At 39.6% G+C, this 12,090-nt stretch overlaps 2 pseudogenes; one reads left to right on the forward strand and one right to left on the reverse strand.

Annotated features, from left to right (window-relative positions):
• On the reverse strand, positions 314–2,909 carry LOC102176374 (annotated as a pseudogene).
• On the forward strand, positions 3,179–4,182 carry LOC106503469 (annotated as a pseudogene).

The raw sequence follows: 12,090 nt of genomic DNA on the forward strand, positions 1-12,090 counted from the left end.
TTCTATAGCTAATTTTCTGTTTGTAATTGTGTTTTCTTTTTTTAAGAGGCCCCAAATTGTATTGTATAACATAAGATTCAGGCTCCATGAAACCTGGAGGCAACTCTATTTTTCCCCACACCATGCAGCTTGTGAGATCTTAGTTCCTCCACCACGGACTGAATCTGCCCCCGGGCAGTGAAAGTAGAGTCCTAACGACTGGGCAGACAGGGAATTCCCCAACCCTACTTTTTAAAAAAAGAAAAAAGATTTTATTATAGAGCAACATCCAGAGTCCAGATCCAGCTGCCGAAGAGACCATGTTATGACCGTGTTATGCTGCAGGTACTTGTGGGCACAGCAGGCATCCATGGCTTCCCTCCCTTCTCTTTGGAGTGGGGATGGTAATGGTGGGCAGGGGTTCTTAAGGATCCCTCTTACCACTTGGGTCTCAAGGCAGCATGATCTTCACTTTGATGCCCAGCACACCCTGTCTGAGCAGCATATGGCGCCAGCTGGTGTCTGCGTAGGAGTTAACAGGGTCTCCACTGTGGATCATCAGACCATCCATAACTTCATGGATTTAACCCTCTGTCCTCAGTTTCCCAGGCACTACAACCTAGCAGCCTTGGCCCCACTCTCCATGATGACCCATAGCACACTCCAGCAAGCCCTCCTAGAAGTGTGTGCTGCAGACTCTGCTGGGGCAATGGCTCACGGAGCTCTCCTGTCTGCCTTTCCCCCATAAAGTTCTACATGGCCCTCAGGGAAGCAAAACCTCTTCTGAAGCACAGCAGTTAATTCCTAAATCCGCTGGCCTTTCTCACCAATAACATTCTGTGTCCAGGGGACCAAGATAATGATTTCTGTCCTGGTTGGTTGAAGTCGGACTTCACCAGAGGTGTCATCTTTGGCCAGTAGTGAGAGGCTTGTTCAGTTCAGCCTTGAGGATGCCATCAGAGACCTCTTGGACACTGGCACCGCCATCTTGCCACCTGGTGCCATCTTAAGGAACAGCCCAGTGCTGCTGTTAAATGACCTAAGGAGTATGATGTGAGGAAATTGGTCCCATTGCCATTGCAAATGGAACACAAACACGCAAAGAACTTTTAGGACTGGGGTGGTCTAGAGCATCATTCTCTCCTGGGATAAGCCTCTGTGAACTTGGTAACAGCCGCTGAGGAGCTGTGAATAATATTTCAGACTTCTTCACTTGTTTTCTCATCAACGGGTTGATCTAGACGGACCCAAGTGTGACGGAGAAAAAATGACCCAATAAATGTAATTCGGCTTCAGCAGCTTCAGAATTCCAGTTTCCTGCCACCCTCAATGGCACTCAAGAATTGAGCAAGCAAAGTAGGCTTTGCCTTGGGTGCTCTTTGTGACTCTGCATTGGAGAATTTTGGTTCCAACCCCTTCAGAGCGGGTGTCCTGAAATGATCATGGAAATAGGATCTTTTACTACATTTTGGGCCACATTTCACACTGTTCCTTAGTAAAATATCCCTGCTCTTCTTCTGTGAAAGAGAACTTTGGAACTTTTTTCTGTGAACTGCATTCCACTTTTCCCTGAGTGCAAGCTTGGTGCCTTCTTCCTGGAATTGCCTTTGGATATCTATGTAGTGCTGAGTGAAATCGTCTTCCCTCAGCCTGAGCACGTAAGATATGACTGTTCTCGAAGCTTTTAGGAGTTTAGACCCTGACTCCTCTAACCATGTGATCTTGGGTAAGTGATAATTTTTCAGAGCAGAGAGTCCCCAAATAATAATTCATTTTCCACACTCATATGTGTTAATTTTATAATTAAAATATTTTATGATGTCTATAACAATTCCTACTGATGGCCTGGAGTTGGCATGAAACTTAACTAAGATAATATATGTAAATATCTTTCATAAGCTAAAAATGCTGTACAAACATAAGGTACCGGCACAGACAATGTTTCAAATATTTAATGACCGGTAGGTGCTGGCCTTGACCAATCAGAATAGTCTTCAATCACAGCACTGGAGCTCAGTCTGGTAGGCTTCCTAATGGGCCAAATATTAACTCTTTAGTCACTAAATTAAAGGAAGGTTTGCTGTTTCCTGAAGGAGACGCTGAGGTAATAGCAGTCTGATGGAAGGCGACTCAGGGAGGTAGCAACTATATTCTTTGTCAGATTCTTTTCCCTTATAGGTTTACAGGATACTGAATATAGTTCCCTGTGCTATCGAGTAGGTCCTTGTCGGTTACCTATTTTATGTATAGTAGTGTATGTATGTTAATGCCAACCTCCTAATTCATCCCTCCTCCCTTTCCTTTTGGTAGCCATAAATTTGTTTTCTATGTCTGTGAGTCTCTTTCTGTTTTATAAATATGTTCATGTCTATCTTTTTTTGTTAAGATGCCACATATAAGCAATACCATGTGATATTTGTCCTTCTCTGCCTTACTTAGTTCACTTATTATGATAATCTCTAGGTTCATCCTTGTTGCTGCAAATGACCTTATTTCATTCTTTCTTATGGCTGAGTATTCCACATCTTCTTTATTCATTAATTTGTCAATGGTTATCTAGGTGTTTCTGTGCCTTGGCTTTCGTAAATAATGCTGCAATGAGCATTGGGATGCACGCATCTTATAAAATATTTTTGAACAAAAATGAAGCACAACACATAAAATTTTGTGGGATGAAGTTAAATCAGTTCTTAAGGGGAAATTTATAGCCTTATAAATTAGCTTATATTAGAAAAGAAGAAAGGTCTTAAATCAACAGACCAAGCATCCATCTTAAGAAACCAAGAAAAGCAAAGTAAGCCAAATGAAGGTGGAAGGAAGGAAATAATAAGGAGAGGAAAAAAAGCCACTTAAAACTGAAAAATGATAAAGAAAATCAGTAAAATCAAAAGCTGGTTCTTTGAAAAGATCAATGAAATAAAAGTACCCATTTCCTTCTTCAGAAAAAAGTACTATTAATAACAATTAAAAATAGAAAAGACACAAATTACCGATGTCATTAAAGACCTCAGAGATGTTAAAAAAAAAAGTACTCTAAACAACCCTATGCACATAAATTCAATAACTTAGATGAAATGGACCAATTCCTTAAAAGCCACAAAATTCCAAAACTCACTCAAAGAAGAAATAGGTAACATATGTATTAAAGAAATAGAATCCACAGGTGAAAACCTTAAAAACAAACAAACTTCCAGGCCCAATGGCTTCACTGGTAAATTCTATCAAACTTTAAAAAAACAAATAGCACTATTTCTATACAATCTCTTCCAGAAAACAGAAGGGAAGGGAAAGGAACACTTCCCAACCTATTTTATGAGGCTAGCATTGCCCTGATACCAAAAAAAAACTAGACAAAGACAGTACAAGGAGAGAAAATTATAGACCACTATCCCTCATGAACAGTACACAAAAATCTTGAAACAGCAACAACAACAACAAAAAAAAACAAGTAGAAGATCAAATCTAGCAATATATAAAAAGACTACTACTCCATGACCAAGTGGGATTTATCCTAGACATGCATGACTGGCTCCAAATATAGAAATCAATCAGTGTAATTCACCATATTAAAAAACTAAAGAGGAAACATGACTCTAGTATATCCAACAATGCAGAAAAAGCATTTGAAGTCATCCAGCATCCATTCATGATAAAAACTCTCAGCGATATAGAAATAGAAGGAAATTTCCTTAATTTGATAAAGGCCTTCTACAAAATACCTACAGTTAATGTAACGTTTAATGGTGAAATACTGAATGCTGTCCCCTAATATCAGGAACAAAGCAAAGATGTCCTCTCATCACTCCTATTCAATGTAATACAGGAAGTCCTAGTCAGCGCAGTAAGTCAGAGAAAGAAAGTAGCAATAAAAGGCATACAAAAGCATATGAAAGAAAATATGGCCTTTCCGGCAGTGACGACCTCCCCATGAGAACGTGACTTTCGCAAAGGATCACCTTCATCCTCTCCAGAAGTGGAGAAGAAAAAACACAAAAAGAAGCGCCTGGTACAGAGCCCCGATTTTGTATTTCTTGGATGTAAAATGCCCAGGATGCTATAAAATCACCGCTATCTTTAGCCATACACAAATCATAGTTTGGTTGCTCTATTGTCCTCTGCCAGCCTATAGGATGAAAAGCAAGGTTTACAGAAGGATGCTTCTTCAGATGGAAGCAGCACTTAAAATACCCTGTATCAGGATGAATGGGAAACCATCCCAATAAACACATTTTGGATACAGAAAAAATAAAGAATATTGTGTATTTGTAGATGACATGATTTTCTACACAGACAATCCCAAGTAATTTACTAAAAACTCTTAGATTAACAAATGAAGGGACTCCCCTGGTGGTGCAGTGGCTAAGACTCTGAGCTCTCAATGCTGAGGCCCTTGGTTTGATCCCTGGTGTGGGAACTAGATCCCACATGCCACAAAAGACCCTGTGCAGACAAATAAATAAATAAAAATAAATATTAAAAAAAAATGGTTAGCACAACTATAAGAGATAAGGCTAATTCATAAAATGATTATATTTCTATACGCTTAAACAATTCAGAAATCAAAATTCAAGATATATTTCATTTAAAAATTTTAAAGGAGAAATACTTAAATATAAATTTAACGAAACTTGTTCAGGATCTGAATGCTGACAACTATAAACACTAAAGAAAGATATCAAAGGACATAAATAATAGGAGAAACATACTGGATTCATGGATTGGAAAAAACATTGAACATGCAAATTTTCTCCAAAAAAATCAATAGATTTAATACAATTCCAATCAAAAGTCTAATCAAAAGTAAGATTTCTGCAGATATAGACAAGCTGGTTCTTACATTTATTTGGAAAGGGGAAGGGAGCAGAATAGCCAACACAATTTTGAAAAAGAAGGATCAAGTGGGAGAAATCAGTCTACTCAGTTTTAAAACTTACTATAAAGGAAGAATAATCAAGACGCTGTGGTGCTGGTGGAGGGATAGAGGCAGAGACCAATGGATCAGTCTATATCAAACAACTGAGTCAGAAAATGTCAATTATTGACAAAGGTAAAAATGCAATTAAATGGTTAAAAGGTAGCCTATTCAACATATGATGTTGGAATAACTGAACATCCAAATGCAAAAGCATGCCACAAAAATCTAAAGACAAAAGAAGCTTGACCTCACTCTCACACTTCATTGAAAAAGAGATCATAGATGTAAAGTGTAAAACTATAAAACTTTCACAAGAAAACAGAGTAGAAACTGTCCATGACTTGGGTTCAGGGAGCTTTCTTAGACTTGATATCAAAAGCACAACCCAGAAAAGAAAAAAATGGACAAATTGGACTTTATTAAAATGAAAACCTTTTGCTTTGTGAAAGACATCAAGAGAATGGAAAGCTATAGATGTGGGGGAAAATATTTTCAAATCATATACCCAACAAAGGACTTGTATCTAGAAAAATTCTCAAAACTCAATAGTAGGAAAGCAAACAACCCAATTAAAAATGAGGAGAATATCTTGTTACAGTTTAATTCTTATAATCCTTAAAACAAAAGTTGTTGTTTAGCTGCTAAGTCATGTCTGAGTCTCTGTTACTGCGTGGACTGTGGCCTGCCAGGCTCCTCCATACCTATCATTTATTTATGCATCTATTTTTGGCTGTTCTGGATCTTCACTGCTGTGTGCCGGCTTTGTCTAGTTGTGGTGAGCTGGGGCTACTCTCCAGTCGCGGTGCTTCGGCTGCCTGTTGTGGTGACTTCTCTTGTGGAGCATGGGCTTTAGGAGCATGGGCTTCAACAGCTGTGGCTTGAGGGCTCTAGAGCACAGATGAAGTAGTTATGCCACATGGGCTGAGCTGCTCGACAGCATATGGGATCTTCCTGGAACAGGGATCAAACCAGTGTCCCCTGCATTGCAAGGCAGATTCTTAACCACTGCACCACCAGGAAAGCCCCCAAAGGTACCTATCTTGATAGGAAATGATGACCGATGCCTTCTGTTTGGTTTCAATGCCATTTTAAAATATAGTGCTTTCTGGATAATTTATATTACTGTAGGTGGGAACAAAACTAATTGAGGTTTAAAATTAATTCTGTTTAATATTACTATTACAGGAAAAGTGTAAGTAAGCACTTTATTCACTTCAGTTTGATTTAAGTGATCAGCTCTTTTAGAAAACTTTCCTTGCCCCTTAAATATGAATTCCATATTCCTTCCACTGTGCTTTGCCCAGTTCCTGTGCATATCTTTATCACAGTACCTTTCTTATTTTACAGTATTAACCTGTCTCCTGAGGGTAGCTTTCACTTTATTTCCAAGCCCTAGCATAGTAACTGGCAGGTAGTAACCACTCAGTGTGTTTGTTGAATAATTAAAGACTTGTAAAGAAAAAGTAAAATTATTGATGAAATAATTAAATGGCCACAACCAAAAATTCTGATAATATTACTATGCTTTTAGAATGGTCCCTGATCTATAGTAAGTCCTCAATACATGTTCATTTATTAAAAAAATATTAGTTAGAAAACTACAATGCATGAAGTACTGTTACAGTTGATGGGTAAATCACATGCATTTTAGATCATAAATTAAAGGAAAAACAGCACAGACCAAAATCCCTACCCTAATGGGATTTACATTTCAATAGGAGAGACAAACAAGTAAAATAAATTGATGAAATATGTAGTTTGTTAGATGGCAAAAAAAAGGCAAAAGACAAATATCTTTGTACTTTACCTTAGAGGAAATAAGCACGTGAAAAGATGTCAATATGATCAGCCATTAGGAAAATGCAAATTAAAGCCATATTGAGATACTATTGGGTTTCCCTTGTGGCTCAGCTAGTAAAGAACCTGCCCGCGATACAGGAGACCTGGGTTTGATCCCTAGGCTGGGAAGATCCCCCTGGAGAAGGGAAAGGCTGCCTACTCCAGTATTCTGGCCTGGAGAACTCCATGGACTGTATAGTCCATGGGGTTGCCAAAAGTCAGACATGAGTGAGTACCTTTCACTTTCACTTTTCACTGAGATCTTATTATATAGCTCTTAGGATGAAAAAAACATCAGTAGCGACAAAAGCCTGGCAGTATCTACTGATGGCAAGGCTGTGGAGCAACTGGAACTCTCATTTATTGCTGGGAATATAAAATGATTCTCAGGAATACAATTTGCCTGTGAAACACATACTCATCATGTGATATGGTATGATACCACTCTTAAGTATGTACCTTACAGAAATGAATTCTATGTCCACCCCAAAACCTGCACGTGAATGTTTATATCTGCTTTATTCTAATCATCCCCAAACCGTGAAGGCAACCCCCAAAATCCTCCAATGGGGGAATAAAGTGAGTATATTCATATTCTTTAGCATTAAGATACTATTTAGCAATAAATATTGCTAGTAGAGTATGAATACAACTGAGCAATGAAAAGGAATGAACTATTATTATTATATGTAGTAATATGAATGAGTCTTAAAGACATTGCTGCTGCTGCTAAGTCGCTTCAGTCGTGTCCAACTCTGTGCGACCCCATAGACGGCAGCCCACCAGGCTCCCCTGTCCCTGGGATTCTCCAGGCAAGAACACTGGAGTGGCTTGCCATTTCCTTCTCCAATGCATAAAAGTGAAAAGTGAAAGTGAAGTCGCTCAGTTGTGTCCGACTCTTAGCGACCTCATGGACTGTAGCCTACCGGGCTCCTCCATCCATAGGATTTCCCAGGCAAGAGTACTGGAGTTGGGTGCCATTGCCTTCTCCACTTAAAGACATTATGTGGAGTCAAAGAAGCCAGTCTCAAAAGACTCTATGTGTTTTGATTCCATTTCTATGACATTTAGGAAAAAGGCCAAGTGAAGGAGTCATGGAGAACAGACAACTACTTTCCAGGGGTTATAATGAGGGGACAGTGGAACTCTAAAGGGATTTTTTAGTGCGAAGGGGATAGAACCATCTTTATCTTGATTGTGATGATGTTTACACATAGAATACACACACATACACTCATCAATTATACTTACTAGATGTTGATTTTAAAAAAGAAAGAAAAGCCTGTTCCTAGGTAGGACCTCTGACTTCATCTGAAAGAGACAGTTTGCCAAAATTCTGTGCTTCTCAACTCAATTCCAAAGGAGAAAATAAATATTAAGTCAATAAATAGATTAAAAAAACAACAGCAGCAAGAAAAAAAAAAAAACCCAAACCACACCTTCTATATGCAGGTTCAGCAACTCAAAGTCAGAGTTAATTTACTAGGTAATTATCCTACTTATTGTTGGCTTAAAACTCGACATTCAAAAACCTAAAATCATGGCATCCAGTCCCATCACTTCATGGCAAACAGATGGGGAAACAGTGACAGACTTTATTTTCTTGGTCTCCAAAATCACTGCAGATGGTGACTGCAGCCATGAAATTAAGATTCTTGCTCCTTGGAAGAAAAGCTATGACCAACCTAGACAGCATATTAAAAAGCAGAGACATTACTTTGCCAACAAAGGTCCGTCTAGTCAAAGCTATGGTTTTTCCAGTAGTCACGTATGGATGTGAGTTGGACTGTAAAGAAAGCTGAGCGCTGAAGAACTGATACTTTTGAATTGTTGTGTTGGAGAAGACTCTTAAGAGTACCTTGGACTGCAAGGATATCCAACCAGTCCATCCTAAAGGAAATCAGTCCTGAATATTCACTGGAAGGACTGATGTTGAAGCTGAAGCTCCAATATTTTGGCCACTTGATGCGAAGAGCTGACTCATTGGAAAAGACCCTGATGCTGGGAAAGATTGAAGGCAGGAGGAGAAGGGGATGACAGAAGATGAGGTGGTTGGATGGCATCACTGACTTGATGGACATGGGTTTGAGCAAGCTCCGGGAGTTGGTGATGGACAGGGAAGCCTAGTGTGTTGCAGTCCATGGGGTCACAAAGAGTCGGACACGACTGAGCAACTGAACTGAATTGAATTATCCTACACAACCATACAATCATGCTTCAGGTTATTAGAGCAACGGGTTGAACTGAAAAAACTAGATAGGGGTGCTTTCTGATATGATATTGTTACCATTCAGAGGTTTACTGTGTTGTTTTTCTTCTTTGACTTAATTTCATTTTCTATTTCAGGCTGGATTTATTGATAAGCACTCTGAGGCTATTTTTGTAAAAAAAAAAAAAAAGTGTGTATTAAGAGTTCACCGCTGCTGCTGCTGCTATTAAGTCACTTCAATCGTGTCTGACTCTGTGCGACCCCACGGACTGCAGCCTACCTGGCTCCTCCACCCATGGGATTTTCCAGGCAAGAGTACTGGAGTGGGTTGCCATTGCCTTCTCCGTAAGAGTTCACAGTGGGTTACAAATGATGTTTTCTTCTTGCCTCCTATTGTTTTTTTTTAAATTCTATAATGAACATGTATTACTTTATAAACCAATAACCTAAATAAATTATAAGAACCGAAGTCAACTGCTAACTGGAGTATCTCCCACATAGAAACATTTCTGGACCATGTTTTAATTTATAGGCAAGAATGGGCTTAGTTACTCTAGGTATGATATCTAGTGGGTGTAAAATGCGTGCTTCTAAAAGGGTTTCAGAGTTCCCTTAAAAGGTTGTGTAGACAATTTGGCAGTTCCTCAAAAAGTTAAACAGAATTACCATATGACCCAGCAATTCCACTGCTATGTGTATACCCAAAAGAACTGAAAATAGGTGTTCAAATAAGTAGGGCTTCCCTGGTAGTTCAGCTGGTAAAGAATCCGCCTGCAGTGTAAGAGACCCCGGTTCAATTCCTGGGTTGGGAAGATCCCCTGGAGAAGGGCTAGGCTACCCACTTCAATATTCTTGGACGTCCCTTGTGGCTCAGCTGGTAAAGAATCCACCTGCAATGGGGGAGGCCTGGATTCAAATGAATACATATACACTCACGTTCACCACAGCGTTGTTTACAATTCCCAAAAGCTGGAAACAACTCACATGTCATCAACTGATGAACTGATTAAAAAATATTAATACCCACATAAGGGGATATCACCCAGCCATAGAAAGAATGAAGTATTGACACATGCTACATCATGAATTCACCTTGAAAACTTTGCTATATGAAAGCAGCTGAACAGAAAAGGTCACATTTTGTATGATTCCATTTATATGAAATATCCAAAATAGGTAAACGTAAAGACAGAAGGCAGATAAGTGGTTGCAAGGCCCTACAGCAAAGGAAGGATGGGGAGTGACTGCTTAACGTGTATTGTTTCCCTCTGGGGTGATAAAAATGTTTGGAACTAGATAGATGTCATGATAATACAACTCTGTGAATGCATTACGTGTCACTGAATTATGTTCTTTAAAATGCTTAATTCTGTGTTCTGTGACTCTTACCTCAATTTTTAAAAAAGAGATGAAGTGTGTCCCTGCAGTCTTATTTACATTTGCAGCAAAAATCTTTGTTTTTCAAGGAAATTATAAAGGATAAATTTAGTTTAGCCCATATCTGAATAGTTAAGAACTCTGAGTGGCATGAGAATTAATCAGTGATATGCACTTTTTTGAAAGTGATCTGAAGTCTAAAAATGTTCAGAGGAATTGAGTAGTGGGAATGGTTACAAATCAGCATAATGAACTCCCTTTGTACAAGCTATTCATGTGTGAAAATAATCTCTTGAACCCTAGTGGTCCTTGCAATTCTTGGGATCCAGTGCCTGTCCAAGGTGCCTTTTTGTTGTGATATTGGTTTAAGCGTGAGAGAAGTAAAGGTGAGGTGTTACCTACCAAATTCGACTTTGGGGCCTGGAATGTTTCTAAAACTTTTGAAATCTTAGGCTTCTCTCTTCACTTAACGATGGTTCTTTCAAACATCTGATTTTTTAAAAAATTCTTGGACTACCTCGTTTTTCCTGTGAAAGTACATAAGACCCTCTTCCCGATGCCTAGCAAATGACTATCCTTTTAAAAAAATCAACACAAAGTCATTAACTGAAACTCACTGTTCGAATTTTCCATTTCCGTGTTATTTACTCTTAACCATGATCCTGAAAATTTCAGAGAGAAGTCCTGAGCTGGCTATTTTCTGCCCTCTCCAAACTCTTACTTTCTCCCAGCATATCCTATGCCCCGGCAGGCTGACCTATACGGATTTCAATAGGCTCCAGAGCCTCTGACTTCCTGTAGGGTTCAGCCAATGGGAGGCACGTGCTGGAGGTCAGAGGGCAGGGGCAGAGAGCGTTCTTTGCAGGCTGCCGGTTGATTGTGGGTGTGTTCTGTGCTGTGTTCTTACAGAAGACAGTCACTAGTGTTGTGTAACCCTCTCACACATGACTTCAGCAACAGCCTTCCCTGTATTCAAGATATTTCTCTCTCTTGCCCTTTCTGACTTACGGGTTTGTTTAAGGTTCCACACTGCTTTTAGTCCTCTGGTGCCATGCCGTCTGTTGCTGGTTTCCCTCAGCCCTGCACAAGCAAAGTCGTTCAGTCGTGTCCGACTCTGTGCTACCCCAGGGACTGTAGCCTACGAGGTTCCTCCATCCATGGAATTTTCCAGGAAAGAATACTGGAGTGGGTTGCCATTTCCTTCTCCAGGGGATTTTCCTGACCCAGGGATTGAACCCGGGTCTCCAGCATTGCAAGCAGAGGATTTTACCATCTGAGCCACCGGGTCCAGAGCAAAATGAAAATGCAGAACTTTTCGTTCAAAAACCACAGTGAATTTCAAGATGGCGACCACCATCGCTATCTTGATTGAACAGTGCCGGGACCTTCTAAGTGCGAGGTCTTGTGTGACTACACAAGCTGCATATACACGAAGCCCACCCTGACTCACACTATTTTAAACAGTTCTTACCCGAAATGCTCCTCTGTTACCTGTTGAAGTGTGCTGGCCAGGTTAATTTTCTAATATCAGGTCTTAAGTGTTCTCTTTCCCATTAAAAAAAAAAAATTGTGACTCCTTTAGGGGTTCTGGAAAAGTAGTTGTGATCTATACTTAGATTTAAAAACTGTGCAGTTTAAAATTTTTTTAGTAGATTTGCATCTCCAGTAGGAAATTCACTTACTTTTTCTTCCTCAACGTTATACCAAAAAAAGCCACTCATTTGCGAACCAGCGGGGCCACCACCATAACCCTTGAGTCTGACTCACCGTG

Source organism: Capra hircus, chromosome 23, assembly GCF_001704415.2.
Source record: "Capra hircus breed San Clemente chromosome 23, ASM170441v1, whole genome shotgun sequence".
Taxonomy (NCBI): Eukaryota; Metazoa; Chordata; class Mammalia; order Artiodactyla; family Bovidae; genus Capra; species Capra hircus.